The sequence below is a fragment of the Aythya marila genome (assembly GCF_965140915.1).
Source record: "Aythya marila genome assembly, chromosome: 11".
In the NCBI taxonomy this organism is placed as follows: Eukaryota; Metazoa; Chordata; class Aves; order Anseriformes; family Anatidae; genus Aythya; species Aythya marila.
In genome coordinates, this window is record NC_139052.1 from 17,743,590 (window position 1) to 17,758,853 (window position 15,264).

The 15,264-nt window shown below is 41.6% G+C and overlaps 1 protein-coding gene across 1 annotated transcript in view; it reads right to left on the bottom strand.

The window, feature by feature from the left end:
* Window positions 1-446: 446 nt before the first annotated feature.
* Window positions 447-15,264, bottom strand: part of LOC309882391 (protein FAM169B-like) — a 53,712-nt gene continuing 38,894 nt past the window's right edge. The window contains exon 10 of the transcript XR_014318282.1: window positions 447-533. The gene's annotated coding sequence lies outside the window, so the exon portion shown is untranslated. The remainder of the gene's footprint in view (window positions 534-15,264) is intronic.

The window sequence follows — 15,264 nt, forward strand, 5'->3', positions numbered from 1 at the left end:
AATAAATCAGTGGGTATGGCTTCCACCAAAGCTGCCCCAGTAGTAGCTGCCCAGAGTAGGCAGCAGCACGAGACCCACCGGCAGCTGCAACTTTTGGGGTTGAGAAGAAGGTCAAAATATACGGCTAATCCACCTTAGAGAAACAACAGAATTTCTCCCAGCAACACAAACTGTGTTCAGTCCCATCCCACTCAACAGAGGCAAAAGCCTCCTCCTGCTTTCCATGCTGGTCCACTTCTCTCCCCTCTCAAACCCTCCAGAGCAACCAGCGCCTGCCTGGCCCCTTCCCCTGCTCTTGTTCCCAGCAGACTAAAAGGCACCCAAATTCAGTTTTACCTATGCAACTGAGAAGCCTTGTGGGGATGCTGTATGATTCTGTGTCTGGGAGGCATCGTCAGGTTTCAGCAAAGGGTCACACTCTTCGACGTGGCACGGATAGCACTAATGTCACACTCTGGTCTTCCTCTGCACAGCAGCACAACCAGCAGCCCAGGGCAGGTCCCAAGGAGTTACTTATCTGGATTTAAGAAGTCCTGAAAAACAGTTAAGCATTTATAGGTAACAGTTCAGTAAACACACTTACCACCATGCACAGAGACATAATTATTGATAAAATTGTACTTCTTCTCATCACCCACTGATAATTCTTTTATAATTGTCTTGCTTATTTTCACCAAATTACAGAACTGACGTGTCCCCAGCCACTTGGCAATGATGAGCCACATCCAGGAAGCAGGACTAGCTGGGGCAATTTTTTCCTTTTGAATACTTAAATTGTGTGGAAAATTCAGCCAAGGAAAAATAATCAGAGAAGCAAACATTCAGAGCAACAATAAGAGTGGAGTGCAACACTCTAAAACTAAAATATTTTCATAATTATTTTTCTCATTTCAAAAATAAGATTTTAAAGTAATACCATCCTAGCTTTAATCACAAATATGTATCATAAGAATGCGTATTATAACTTGAAATGACGGGTTCTGCTTTTACTGAGGAAGAAAAGACTTCCGTGATAAGGCTGTGAGACAAGACTTTGAGAGCAGCCCACTAAATATTGCGCCTTCATCCATTTACACAAAGGAATGCCTCGGAGGCAATGCTCTGCGTGTGCTGCCACCGGACCTGAGCAGTCATAAAACCTGCCCAAACCATCGCACTGCTGAGCGCTGCCTGATGCAAAACCTCGGCTCCTTTTTGAGAGAAAAGCAACAAGGAGAACAACAAGAGGTCTGAGGGCAGCTGCGCTCAGTAGGGGCCATGCCATGGGACATGCAGTTTTCCCAACAAGAGCAGTATCAGAGGCAGGCAGCTGGTGGGGATTTCTCTCCGAGCACGCCCACCTCCCAGGACAGCTTCCAAAAGCGAACTCCTCAACCCCAAGAGGCAGGGTTTCAAATGAGGAGCCTAGCAAAGACTTCTTTCCATTTTAAACACGATCTTCTCCACATCCTACCCTCTCCCTACAGCCATAAATAATACCAGTGTATTACTTAATGATATGACTTATTTATTATTTATTTAAATGATTTATGCAGAGCCTATAGCCTTAACAACTATAACGATAACGATTCAAAAACCAGAAGCAACATGAAAAGGAGATGCTTAAATAATTAAAAGCCTCCCTTCTTTCCCGAAAGAGAGCTGAGGAGCAGTGTGTTTTTCTTTCTTTAGGTTTTCAGTTCTCCTACAAGTGAAAGGGCAGAGTGCCATTGGCTAAATGCTGGCTTAGCAAAGGAAAAACAATAAATCAGAACAACCAGTGTTAGAGAAGCTCTCAGCTAGCCTTTCCCATCCGTGCATCTCAGAGGAGGGTAAGTACCACAGGACCTATTTCACAGAAGGTGAAACTGAGGCCACAGAGGTGATGTAAATGGTCCACGGTCACCCAGAAGTTCACTTGCAAAGCTGGACATAAATCTTCTTCTCTTCCATCTGTTAGACCAGACCTCCTCCACCAAGCCACACTGCTTTCATATTTTCTTGCCTTGATTTTTTTTTTTCGTTCGGGATCTCTGACTTTTCTGCATTTTCCATGTCTCTTTTTTACGTCCTTCTCTCTTCCAGCCCCCCACTCCAAACATTCCTCCTTCCCTGGCGGTCTTTCCCTCCAACCTTATCCCTCCTGGCAGTCACTTTTTACCCAATTTTTCCAAAGAGGTTTTATCCTCTGCAATTAGGCAAATACTTGGCAACTCACAGTGCAAGTGGGTAATTGAGCACAGTTGTAAGTGGATTATCATTGAAATGACTGATTTTTCACAATGCAGAAAGCTCAAGGCAGCAACAGGGTGCTTTGCAATTTAAACATTGTAAAGAGAGTGAAAATATTTTCAGGTTTCATTTTAAAACTTTCCAAATACAAAATGGAAGCCTATTCCCCAATGGCAAGGCATAAATACACACTGTAAACTCAAATCACCGCATGTTTGCCTAGTTCTATAAGGGGAACAGATGAATTATCAGAATCAGACATTACAGCGCAGCTGGAGCAGTAAAAAATAATATGAAATTCTTAAAGATCTTCTGGACTACTCTTCAAAACAACAAAAAAGACAGAAGTGCCTTGACATATGTCTTGAGGTGCAATGAAAAATTTACTCTAGTAGACTGACAAGTATCTCCAAGTGAAAACCCTAAAAAATTAACTTCAGAGATCCCAAAGTTTACACCTGTGTTGTGGAGCATTAATAGAAACAGCCTTGAGAATTCATGCATGGTGTGGATTGGAAATTTCTAAATCCAAACCCAACGGTTCTGCAGTCTAGGGATCCTCTCTGTCAGTTTAACACAGAACCAACTCTTTATCTAAAGAAGTCTTTGAGTTTTTCATTGATTTAGTTAAGAGTACGGAATGAGAAATGCCCATGGATGTTTGAATGGTTTTGTTTGTTTGTTTTAACGTACTAAGGACACTGGACTGGTATTTGCTAAACCAGTTCAATATCCAGCCCTGCCACAAACTTTTTGTGTGACCTTGGAAAAGTCATTTAGGTCTACTCATCTACATTAGGACGCTAATCCACCTAGATAATGCAGAGAGAGACAGGCACCAAAAGAGTGGGGAGGCAGACCACCTAAATTATACATAAAGATATTACTTTCTCCTACTCTTCATCTCCTCTATTGAGTATTGCTCGTTCGATGCTACATTATCTTTATGGCATAGACTTTTCTCCCACCCCCAATAGGATCCCAATTTCATACACAGTCTCGAAGTATTGCATTAATTCAAATAAAAATACAAATTCCAAATACTTATATTTATCTCATCAGAGCTGCTTACATTTAAAAGACTTAACTGTCATAGTGAACAGCTCACAAACAATCTGCAAACTAAAAAGGAAAAAGAAATACGATGTTTTGTTAAAAGTTGTTTTGAGGAATGATTCAAAAAACCACAATCAACACAAGAAAACCACAGTCTGCCCAGCGGCCCACTGCACACACAAAGAGATATGAAGTTTGAATGAAAAAATTCATAACTTAATCTGCCAAACTACCTTCCTTATTCTCAGAAATAGCAAATAAAGGAAAGCATTTGTGAATAAGAACTATCTGAGACTGGAAGCAGGAGCATTAGATATGGTGGACTGCAAAAGCAGACTCAGGCTGCTGGAGACAGACAGTCGCAACAATTTCCAGTGTCAAAGAAAAATCTGGCACCTTGTTAAATATTAATAAGCTGTCAGGGTCAAAATGTTTAGGTCCTCCCAACTCAATCACTTTCATTTCTACTTCTCAGAAGCCACTCAATTGGAAATACCCTTTCCTGTCTTGCCCCTCCTCATCCTGCCATCTCACCCAGAGCCATGTAAAATCAGAGGAATATGGATAGTAAATGAGTTGGTAGCCAAATGATATTTTTGTCTCCCCTGCCTTTGCTGGTTATTCTGTTATTGTTAGTGAGGCACAGAAAATGTAAATACAAGAATAAGAACAATGCGAAGAGTTGGTTTAGCAAATCTCTGCTCTATTTTCTGCAGGTTAGTGTTATTGATTACTGACACCTAAGGGTCTGACACATAATCAATAGACCTCATGACCCACATATGTGACATGGCCTGTGGGGGCTTTAGAAACAAGAATGAACATGGCAGCTCCATCCGAAGCTTTTCATATAATATTTATTTATTTATTTGCAGGCAAAGCTGTTTCTACTCAAATTACTGTCATGGTGAAAACTGGTGTCAGAGGAGTTTGCTCATTTCTTCTCCTGGTACCTGAAGACAAGAGCAACAATAATAACTGTCAGTGAAACAAAAATCAACCTCCACATCAGCAACCGAGGAGCTGATGCTCCCTTCCCTCACTCAATTAGTTACTCACAATGAGAACTAGTCATTTGAAGGAGAAAGAACTGCTTGAATAGGAGAACTTACCTTCATCTTTATGCAAGGTGCCAGAGCAGCGCAAATTAGCGTGGAAAACACAAGTTCGACATCAGATCAGAGGGGCTCTTTTCTGGTGCCCAGTCCTCAAAGCCAGACGAGCTTTCTCTCTCACCACTTTGCAGAACACCACAGCCTCCTCCAAATATAATTCTTTGTCTCACCGTTGTCTTAGCTGAATCCAAACTGGTCACTCAGGATTACTCCTGGGTCTCAGGAGCTACTTCAGATGTGCTCATTTCCTTGTGTAACACTGTTTTTGGCTGGGATTTTACACTCCCAGAGCTTGCTTTCTTCTCTCAGGTGACTATCTTCACTGTTTCTGAATAGTTATTATCTTCTCTCAACACTGTTCCCTTTTGGTTTGAGCAGTCTCCGTGCTGAATTCCCATTTATGAAGACTTCAAATGAAGACAAAGATCTGAAATTCTCCATCTGGATTTTCAGACATTACTGAAGTTCTTCCTCCCATTTCTCCAACTTATTCTATCAGTTAGTTGCCCACCACCCCCACAGTTTGCTTCCAGTTTGGTTGTGGTTTTATTCAGTTTTACTGTCTGAGGGGCAATTGCTACACATTAATCATCACGCTCTAGTTGCGATACATTGGACATAAGCAGGCTGCTTCTGTTGGCACCTAAGATAAATGCAGGCATTTAACTTCATGAGCACAACGAACGATTGAAAGCACTCATTAGAGTTCGGGAATCCTGGCTGGAGAAAGCCGGGAGACCAAGGAAAGCACCACGTCACCTGGTGGTCTGCATACGGCTCTGGGTATTCATCCTCACCCCCAGACACCGACATACAGCAGGGGTGGCACAGGCTGAAGCTCAGCAGGTGGAAGTCTTCGGCTAGCCTCCTGCTACTGGAGTGCTGTGCTGCTAAGGGACACGTGTTTCATTGCTTTGGATAACTCACTATATTAAGCAGATAAAGTCCTACTACTGTGAGGCACCTTCCCAATCACGGCAAGTTAATTCTCTCCTGGAGGAGCAAATCCATGCCAGAAAAAAACTAGACAGTTTCATAAGCAAGCAATGGCTTTTATACAGTACCTGCCTTTTCACAGCACTGCAGCCTGCTGCCAAACCCAGCCCCAGGAAGCACTTGGTGGGGCCATCTGAGGCCACGGATGGCAGCCTGCTGTTCTCGTCCATGGGGACTTTTCAGCCCACTTCTGTCCCATTGACACTTCCCTGGCATGTTTTGAAGGAGAACACATTTCTGACCCAAAGCTACACGGGCTTCCAGTGTTCCTTCCAAAATGCACAGAAACACACTGCTGGAACCAGACAGTTCCCACCGAGAACAAATACCCAGGACAGAAACCAAGATCTGATGGCAATCCTTTTTTATATTAACTGTCCTCCAAAGCACCTAATCTTGAGATATCAGTCAGCAAAAGTCAATTGAGAGCCTGCTGACAAGTCCCTCCACAGTCCTGTTCCCTGTGCCAGCTGCTTTGTCATGCTGGAAAGATTTCAGTTCTAATAAATTCTTTGTCAACACGAGCAAAGTTTTTATTAGGCCAGTGAAGCATGCATTCCCTAATGCATGCACCATGCCACACTGTGTTGTACAGGGGCAAATGCTGCTTCAGACAGAGGTAGAAATTAAGGACAGGAGGATGACCCGCACTCACCTGGTGGCCTTAAAGCCACTACAGTTCTTTAGTGGTTCACTACAGCTCTCACTTTGCAGAACAGTGAGGATTTCAGATGCTCACCTCCAAGCAAAGCTTGGCAATTCAACCCTTTCCACTCAAACTCCAGTGCTGTTCTGCCCTTCCTCAACAGACGTGTTGATTCCTGATGCTGGGCAGCTTCACCTCAGTGCCGTGCTCCATTTAAGGGCAGGTGGCATGTAGTGTTGAGCACTCTTGGTCTGTGAATTGTTCTGAATCCTTTGGGATGAAGCATACTCTATATTTTAGCCACACACATCTCACAAAAGCCAACTACCTACTTCTTTTTCTCTAGTTTTCAATTTCTTGCAAGACACTGTTATTTTATGGAGAGCTGAAAAATACCCGTAAGTAAGTCAGAGGCAAATAATACCCATTCACTGCATCACTAGAAACCCTATGAAGATTTTCTCTTTCCACAAGACCCAGCAATATCCTGCATGAGAGATGGCCTGCTGCTATCATTTCAGAGGTGCAATCTCTTTCTTCTTTTTTTTTTTTCTCCTCCTTCCTGCTGCAGAAAATTCTTCTCCATCTCCTTGTAAACACTATTTCTGCTTTACCCTGTTGTGTCGCATGGGGAAACATTGCTGGGTGCAGGATCTTCCTGGTATCTATTCTACGCCTCCGGGAGTTTTCCAGCAGCCAGCAATAATAAAAAAAAAGATCACCATAGACTGTGATGTGACCAATTACAGCAGACAGCAGTTATTTATAGCAAAGTCAGCAGCACTGAAGCTTTAACACCAGCCAGTGCACCCCTCTGCTTCCCATCACCTAGTGCATACGCTAGCATCCTGAAACACCCCGCGTAGCAAGGAGTTTTAAGGCAATTACCTTGGTGCCTGATGAAGCTGTGGAGACACATGGCATATGCCCACAGGACAACCAAGGGGTAGCACTTTACATGCATGGTATCTTGGAGCTGCCACAGTGCATTTCATTTTCATAAATTGCTGACCTCAGATGTCACTTTCATTCCGAAATCCTTGTCCGCCTACTCAGCAGCATAGCACGTCAGGGCACAGCACAGTTGACGTGTGTAAGACCCTGTAATACACACCGTCCTCATCCCTAGCTCTTCGTAAAGTCTCTCTTCTCATACAACCTGCTCTAAGGGCTGTCCAAACACCGCAGCACAAAGGAGGAAACACCAGCTGGGTTCCTCTCTGAACTTCCCTAATCATGAAATTAATTAAACTAGTTGATACAGCTTTCACTCTGCTGATGCAATCACAGGTGGAAATTCCACCAAAAAGCTGCAAAAATCTCAGCAACCAAGCGGGTGATGTTACTTACACGGGTCGCATCCTGCCTCCATGAAACCCTGCTACAAGACAGGCAATGCTGATGGTCCCTAACATGTCCATGCCCGTTCTCAGAGCTGATGCACAGGATCAGGGCAGTTTGGGTCCTGCAGTTTGCAGCTCAGGCACCTGAGAGCAGTAACTGAAGAAATCTGGATTCACAATTTAATTTTGAATTAGTTTCCTTCTGGAATTTTTAATACGCTGCAAGTGCAAAGCTGCTCTTGGAAACTGAGGGAAAAAGTTCACGGCCCATTTCTGAGGTGAGCATTTACAGCTGAGCACGCTGCAGAAAGAAATGCAATATTGCCATCTACTGTCCAGACACAGTAACATCCCCTCTCCATCTGACATACTCGGCTGAAGATGAGATCAATGTTTCAGGACAAGGAATCTTTTAATCATAATGAAAATGTGTTCTTGACTGATCCGAGGTCACATTACATTAATACAGTCTTCAAAGCTTTTTTAATAATACAATTAACGATTTTTGCCATACCATTAAGAGAATTAAAGACCAAAAAGCTTAAGGGGTATTGACCTATTCAGTTTCAGTTTTTAAAATAACCTCAAAGCAACATGGACTTTTTTTTTAAACACCACCACCCTCTTTAAACTCCCAGATACATAATTCTTAGATGTGTTGTCCTATTTGTGTTCATGGATATTATACTTTTAGTAAAGATTTGGCTAAGCCTGTAGAGGGGATCTCCATTCTGATTAGCTAACCCCTTTTATCTCATGAACCAATAGGTCAGGCTAGGACAGCTTACACTACAGTAAGAAGAAAAACAACAACATTAATTAGCAAGGTTGAAACCCCAGTTTGGTGCAGAAAGAGACGCACTTCCACAAAGGAGCTCTAATTCATCCCCCTCCATTCCCCAAGCCAACATCCTCATTCTCTTCCAGAACCTATCATCTCACTGAGGCACATCTGTGCCTCTGCAAATGACTTGGAAAGCTTTAAGGGGATTTAATAAACCCCAAAATATATCCTGGCTAATTTTTGCTCACAGTGAGTTCGCTCCTCAGCACCAGAAGCCACAGATTCAAACAGCATTTCTCAACAAGTGGTACTATGAGTCGGTTCCTAAGCTTGGTGTGAGCATCCTTGGGTCCAAACTGCACCCTCAGCAGCAGCGCAGGGTGGATGCTGGCTCTCATGAATAATCCCCCATCAGGACTCAGCAGGGCTCAATCTACCCAGAGGCTGTGGCCAGACAGCCAGGTCTGATGCACACTGCTATGGTTGTTGTACAAGCAAGGTCAGCAACAGAAAGCAGCAACACTGAGTCTCACCCTGGTTGAGTTCCAGGAGAGATTTTAGCCAAAATGGCATTATATCACGTGTCTTTATATCAGCTGACTCCTATTTTCAGTTGTTTCCTTTGCCTTTTTTTTTTTTTAAGGCATTGTATACAAAAACTGGCAGTCCATGCTTATTTAAAAATAAGGCAAGTGAATCTGGGGTAAGTCATTTTGAATCAAGTGCAATTATTGGCAGGGTTTTGTGAAGGTAAACACACTCGTCTGAGGCTCCACACTACTCCTGGGCAGGATACAAAAGGAGAGAAGCAGAACTGCGTCTGCGCATGAAAAATTGCAGATGAAATCAAGGGACCGTGTAAAATCTATAACAACAATGAAGAACACAACTCAGCTCACGTCATCACTGTATGAGCTTATTGTCCTGGGCAGGGGTTCAACCATGAGATCTGGCAAAGATGATTCTTTCTGATCAGCGTTAAACCAATCCGCTGCTACAAATACACAGAATAACCCAGCATCAAAGCTGCCAGGGTAGTCTCACCCCACACTTCTGGGCTCTGCGCAGCAGAACACCGCCTGCCTCCTGGATTTCTAATACCAGTGGGTTTTCCCCTTGGCTAGAACAGGCACGGTTGTTTGTCCTGACCCTGATAAGTTGAGAGGTGAGTTATCAAAATATGTCTTACCTCCCCTTCAGACCCCATCGTTGGCATGGCAGGGGACAGGGAATCACCTCTGTCATTGTAATTACGCTGCATCAAAGAGACTGGCTGATCTGAGAGCGTGCCACTGCAAGGCTGCGACCAGGCAAAAGTACAGAGGCAAAAATCAAGCGCTTCTATTGCTTGCAACTGATGTCAGCTCTGTCTTTGGTAGAAAGCTGCCTTCCCATTCCTCTGCAGGACTGCAACATCACTCTGCACGCTTAGGCCTATAAGTCAGAAGCCAGGCAAGGCCAGAGCACAGCATGGTACATCCATCTCTTGGAAGCCAAAGGCTCTCTGAAGCTCTCAGTCTCAGCTACCTCAATGAGTAGAAAGACATCAGGTCCCTCCCTCCCACCCCAGCACGGCAGATCAATGTGCTTTGCGATCCATCCCAAGGATATTACCTATCGAAGTGCTGGCGCCTTTGATGCCTTAACTGTTCAGGCAGGACATGCTAAATATCATCTCGCAGAAACTTCTGATGTCTACAGGGAGCAAGACCCCTTCGTGACCTCTTCTCTTGCTATTTCGCTGGTTTTGTTCTTTGCTTCTCAGAGGTGCTCCTCCATTCCAGATGCACAAAAGGGGTCAAACTAGCAGAGGTGGCTTGTGCCAAAGGCTTTGGCTTCCACCAAGAGACACTTTAAAAGGAAGATATTTGCGCTTGTGACATGGAGCAAAGAGGGACAATACGTCTTTCACTCCAATTGATTTACCCACCAACCTTCTACGCAAACAAGGATAAAAGCAGCATTTCAGTCTGTATTACAGCAGATGGGCTCTGCATGCAGCACAAGAGAAATAGCTTTAAAAAAAGACTGAGCCAGCCCCAGGATCTGGAGAGGATGGGGAAATCAGAAGGCTCCTTTATATTGTGCAGCTTGAAGATGTCATTTACCTAAAATGCATCTTAGTTAAGATAGCTATCAAAGGCTTGGAAGAGAAGGGACATGCCAAGCAGGAAGAAACTTCGAAAACTAGTGAGTTGAACTAATCCTTTTAGGAACAGGTTTTTTCTTCTCCCTCCCTGCAGAAAGCTGGGAGGGGATTACTGGTTCTAGGTAGGGGGATTGAAGGTATGCTGCACATCTTTATCTTCTAAAAGCAGCATGGAACTAATGCCATTAAACCAGGGCCGCTCTGTTTACCAGAGGGCACAAATCGCTCCAAAGTGTTTCTCCGCTCATGGTCACTGACCTTTAACATACCACAGTCCAGAGAGGCTGAGCTATTAATTTACAAATCAGATGTTGTTGAATGAATACTGACATCCCCAAATGTACTCATGATGGTGAACGCAACCTCTGATCTCCTCCCTGAGAATTAAAAAAGAAGTTCAACTTCATCTACATGTCAAGTGGCCGCAAGAAAATAATCCTTCCAGATGGAGGTTACTGATCTTCCAAAAAATGAACCCTCCATTTTAAATTAAAACCAAAAAGACTGCTTCAAAAAAGCACCACCAAAAAAAAAAAAAAAAGACAAAACACCTTCAAGGCACAAAAATTCAATAAAGCAAGGATAAAGTCTAAGGCGAATAGAGAAGATTAAACAGGGACTTTACCATCTAGCTGGATTGCAAGAGGAAACAAATTGAAAAGCAGGCTAATTACAAACTCCTAATTTTGTCTCCTGTGTACTTAAAATTTTATTGCATACTCATCTGTAGCAAGACAAACATGAAGGAAAGCCTAAGTTAATACCAAGCAACTATCTATTTATGGATGCACTCTTTGTTTATGCAGTTGAGTGACAGGTTTGGCAAAACAGAAATTCTGTTTGGACATATTAATTTTGTCTCTCTTTTTCTGCAACATCGGTGATATGCTAATGTTAAGAAGGTCATAATTAGGTAATGAAGGATGCTAAAATGTGATTTGAACACCCCTAAATGATTCCAGTACAACTGACCAGACTTTCTTCAGGAACATGGGTCATTTAGACAGAATCAATCCCAATTACATCAGCCAGACATTCAGCTCCAAGATGTCACTGAACCTTTATTTGGACACAGCCAATGCAAAGGTGCCAAGTTAGTCTCTTTCTGACCAACAACTTCAGACAAGCTAGCCCTTTTTTCCCCTAATTTTGCCTCCTACTTATAAGGCAGTCTTGGATGGGTCACTTCTAGTTCTCAAGTAATACTTGAAAGCTGAAAGTTGGTTCTTTAGAAGTGTTTAATTTGTATTTCTAAAACACTAAAAGTTAAAAAACAATAATATGAAAACACAGCAGAAAGGTTCCAGAAGTTTTAAGTTGATCTCAAGCACATCCTTCAAGAACAGCTCATGAATGGTCAAACAGATCCCATAATACATTAATGTCATCATGGAGACAGCAAGGAAGGACATAAGCCCAACTTACTGATGTGATAAACTCTAAGAGTTGAACAGAGCTCCTGTATTTTAGCCGACAGATGTATCATGCCACACTGATCATGGAATGGGATAGTACAGGCCTGGGGGACTGGGAAATCACCCCAAACACAGACTTAGTTTTGGGCTTTCATGGGGCAAGTGAAAGAACAGAGAGTGACTTGCTTTGAAATGTCTGCATTTGATTAAGTTGGTGAGCTGCCTTTAATGGACAACTTTGTCTTTGCACTGAAGTTTTACTGTATCAATTCAACTAAACTTGAAACATTTCAAAAAATTAAAATAATTAAATAAATTAAGAAATAAATCTTGTGCTTTCTTCATTTGCTTTTCTCTCCTTTGGAATGGTCACATAGAATAAAGTAGCAAAGGAAGAAACTTAGCCTCTATGGCAAGTAGAGAACATATTTGCTTTTCTAATGCTGAAACATTCACAGCCTATTACATGGCAGCTGTTATTACATAAAAAGAAAGGCACAGAAAGCACTCAGTATTACTCTACAGCAAAGTATGGAATAGACAGAGAAGGGTCAGAAACAGAAAAATAAATTCTTAAATTATTTGTCAAACAATGGAGACTGAATTATCTAGTGCTGGGAATCCAGGAAATGGAAAAGTCCTACCCAGGCTTATGATGAGACAAGAGTATGAAGGGACACCATCTGGGTGCAGTTTCCATTTGTGCTATTCTGTGATTTCATCTTGGCTTCACAACTATTTGAAAACCATTAACACCGTCCCCACTCAGGACAATCTCCACAGATACAATGAGACTGAATGGCAAACACAAGACAAGCTTTACTGCACCCTAAACCTCCTCTCTCTGAACAAGTAACCTTCCTCTAAAGGAGTCAAGACAACCAGCCATGTACTTAAATCCTGGGCATTGTCTCAAGCATCTAAGACATGGTGACACTGTTAAGCTATGTAATGGTGCCATCTCGTGGTAAAATTAAGATGACGCCAGGTCGACTCCACATTTCAGTAATAAAGCATGTCCATTAAAGACAACAGATTGAAATAAATACATCTTAATTCCTGTGTCGTATAATTTTTACAGTGTACGTTCACCACTAAGACACCCACCAGAATGAAAGAATTCTGTGATGATTTACAACCAGAGGTGTCAACAGCTGGGAAATGCTAGCCTATAACTGTCAGGGTGATTGTAACTGGAAATGGGTCCCTGATGATGTTCAGGCTTCTAAAAGGAATTTCAAAAATTAGAAAATCTCCCTGAAAAGACAAAAAGAATAAATCAAGAACTGGAAAATCTGTCTCAAAGAGACAGATCCAAAAATCTCAGTGCTGTTCACTGATATCATGACTAGATCACAATCTATCCTCTCACAGAAAGAATCTTCGTGGATTTAAAAAAAAAAAAAAAAAAAAAAAAAAAAAAAAAGATTGCATTTCAACCAAAACCAATGATTTTTGATACAGCAACAATGCATGAAATTGTCTGGCTTACATTATATAAAGCATCGTAATGGATGAACATAATGAAATTTCTAGCCTTAAAGTTCACGTTTACTTTTTTGGAGAGTGACTCAAACACTTTGTTTAGTTGGCACCCACCCAGATCACTGCTAACACTAACACTGATGCCAGACTTAAGCATCTCTGCCCATAAGATAGGTGCTGCCATCCCTCTCACACACACATACTTACCTTGTCTCATAAGCAGAAATTCCATCACATCAACTCACAACCACCAAAGTGTAGATTCAAAAATAATTTAAATACAATTTAAATGTAAGTCCAAAATTCAGAATTGCTCATTCAACGCTTTGCCTACTCTATCTGCACTCTAAAATCATACTACTCATGAATAAACACAGGTTTCTTTTAGACACAAGAATTTTCACTGTAAGAAATTTGTACTGCCTTTTTCTATTACATTCTCTTATGTCAGTGAAGGTATTAGATCTATTTCTGCTCCAGGCTCTCTTAGGGTTCTTGTGATCTCACTAAGAAGTGCTTCAGACTGCCAAGACCAAGCTGCTGATCCAAGCTTCTAAATGAATCAGATACCTTAAAGCACTAATATAACAACAACAAAGAAATACAAAAAAGAAACAAAATCAATATTCAGACTGTAAATTCTCCAAGTCAGCATTTCTGAAAGAATACAGGGCAAGAATCACACAATCATAGAATGTTTTTGCTCTCCTGCAGCCTAGGAGTTTAGTACTGTTAAGGTGGATCTTAGAAGTTGTGGCTCTGAAATCTCTCTATATAAGAGGTGATCTGCACTTTCTGTTGTACTTAGGAGCAATCAGCATTACAACTCTTGATAAATATTGTATTAAAAAAAAAAGCTATATGTATTAAAGCACACATTGAGTAGGAATGTAGGCTGCTATGCAGGAGGACGTTTGGTTTCTAGCAGTCTTCATAATATTCCCTTTGTGATGTGATGAATGAACAACGAGAAGATGAACTGTGAAGTCAGTCCTAACTGATTCTCTTTGAGACAAAAGAACCACAGCAACATGATTAAGGCTATACATTACCAATGTTTTACTTTTCTTGACAGAAACTTGTGGTTTCCAAGTATAGGTTTTTGTTTTGGTTTGTTGTTTGTTTGTTTTTGAAGGGGTACCTGGAAAGATCTGATTTCAATGCATTTCAGGTATATGGTTTACGGAGCAGCTGAACATGGGAGGAGTTACTTGGAAACACAATTAACTGATATGTTGAATCACAGCCTATGGTCTTTAAATAAAATCAGGGTGACAGGGATACATGTGAGGAATTACGTGATAGATGGAGGAGAAAATCTACATCCCTACAATGTACCTACAATGTCTGCCTAGAGAACTGTCTTCCCCAAAATGTTGGATTAGTTCCTTCTTCCAGTATAAGAATTTCAGGCACTGAATCGATTCAGGTTCACAAATACTCTACTGTTCATCACTGGGCCCACGTCTTTGCAAAGACGTCTCCAATGGACTAGAGATCTGATCCTTAAGAGATTCATCCTTAACCATAAATACAATAATCGAGCATTAGAAATTCCTCACTTAAAAAAAAAAATAAATATCTAATACAGAATCTGTTTGTGGCGAATAAAATTTCTTTACCAAGCCATAACCGGAGTAATCTGGAAAAATGTGTAATACTTCCACATTAATTAAATCTAAATTAGGACAGATCCTACAAGAAATACAACAATGAATACGTAATCTACACAAAGTGCTAAGCCCTAAAATTACTTGTAGTATGATCACAGTGCCTGAATTTAAAGGCCATTTAAGGCCTATATCTTACTCACTCTTCTGTGTACCAACCTTTTTCTGCATTAAGGGAGTTTGCATAACCTCCTGTCCACCACAGAGCTTTAGGCAGATTTTTCTACTAGAAAAGCTCAAATGAAATCAAATGAAACATCTATTGTTCTCTTTGAAAGGAAGGTTACAGTTTTCATTCTGATACCAACGAGTGTTGCGGTATCTCCATAACGCAAGATGTGGTTTCCATAGAAATATCTTCTTACATCAGTATCTACAAGCCCTCCAATTATTC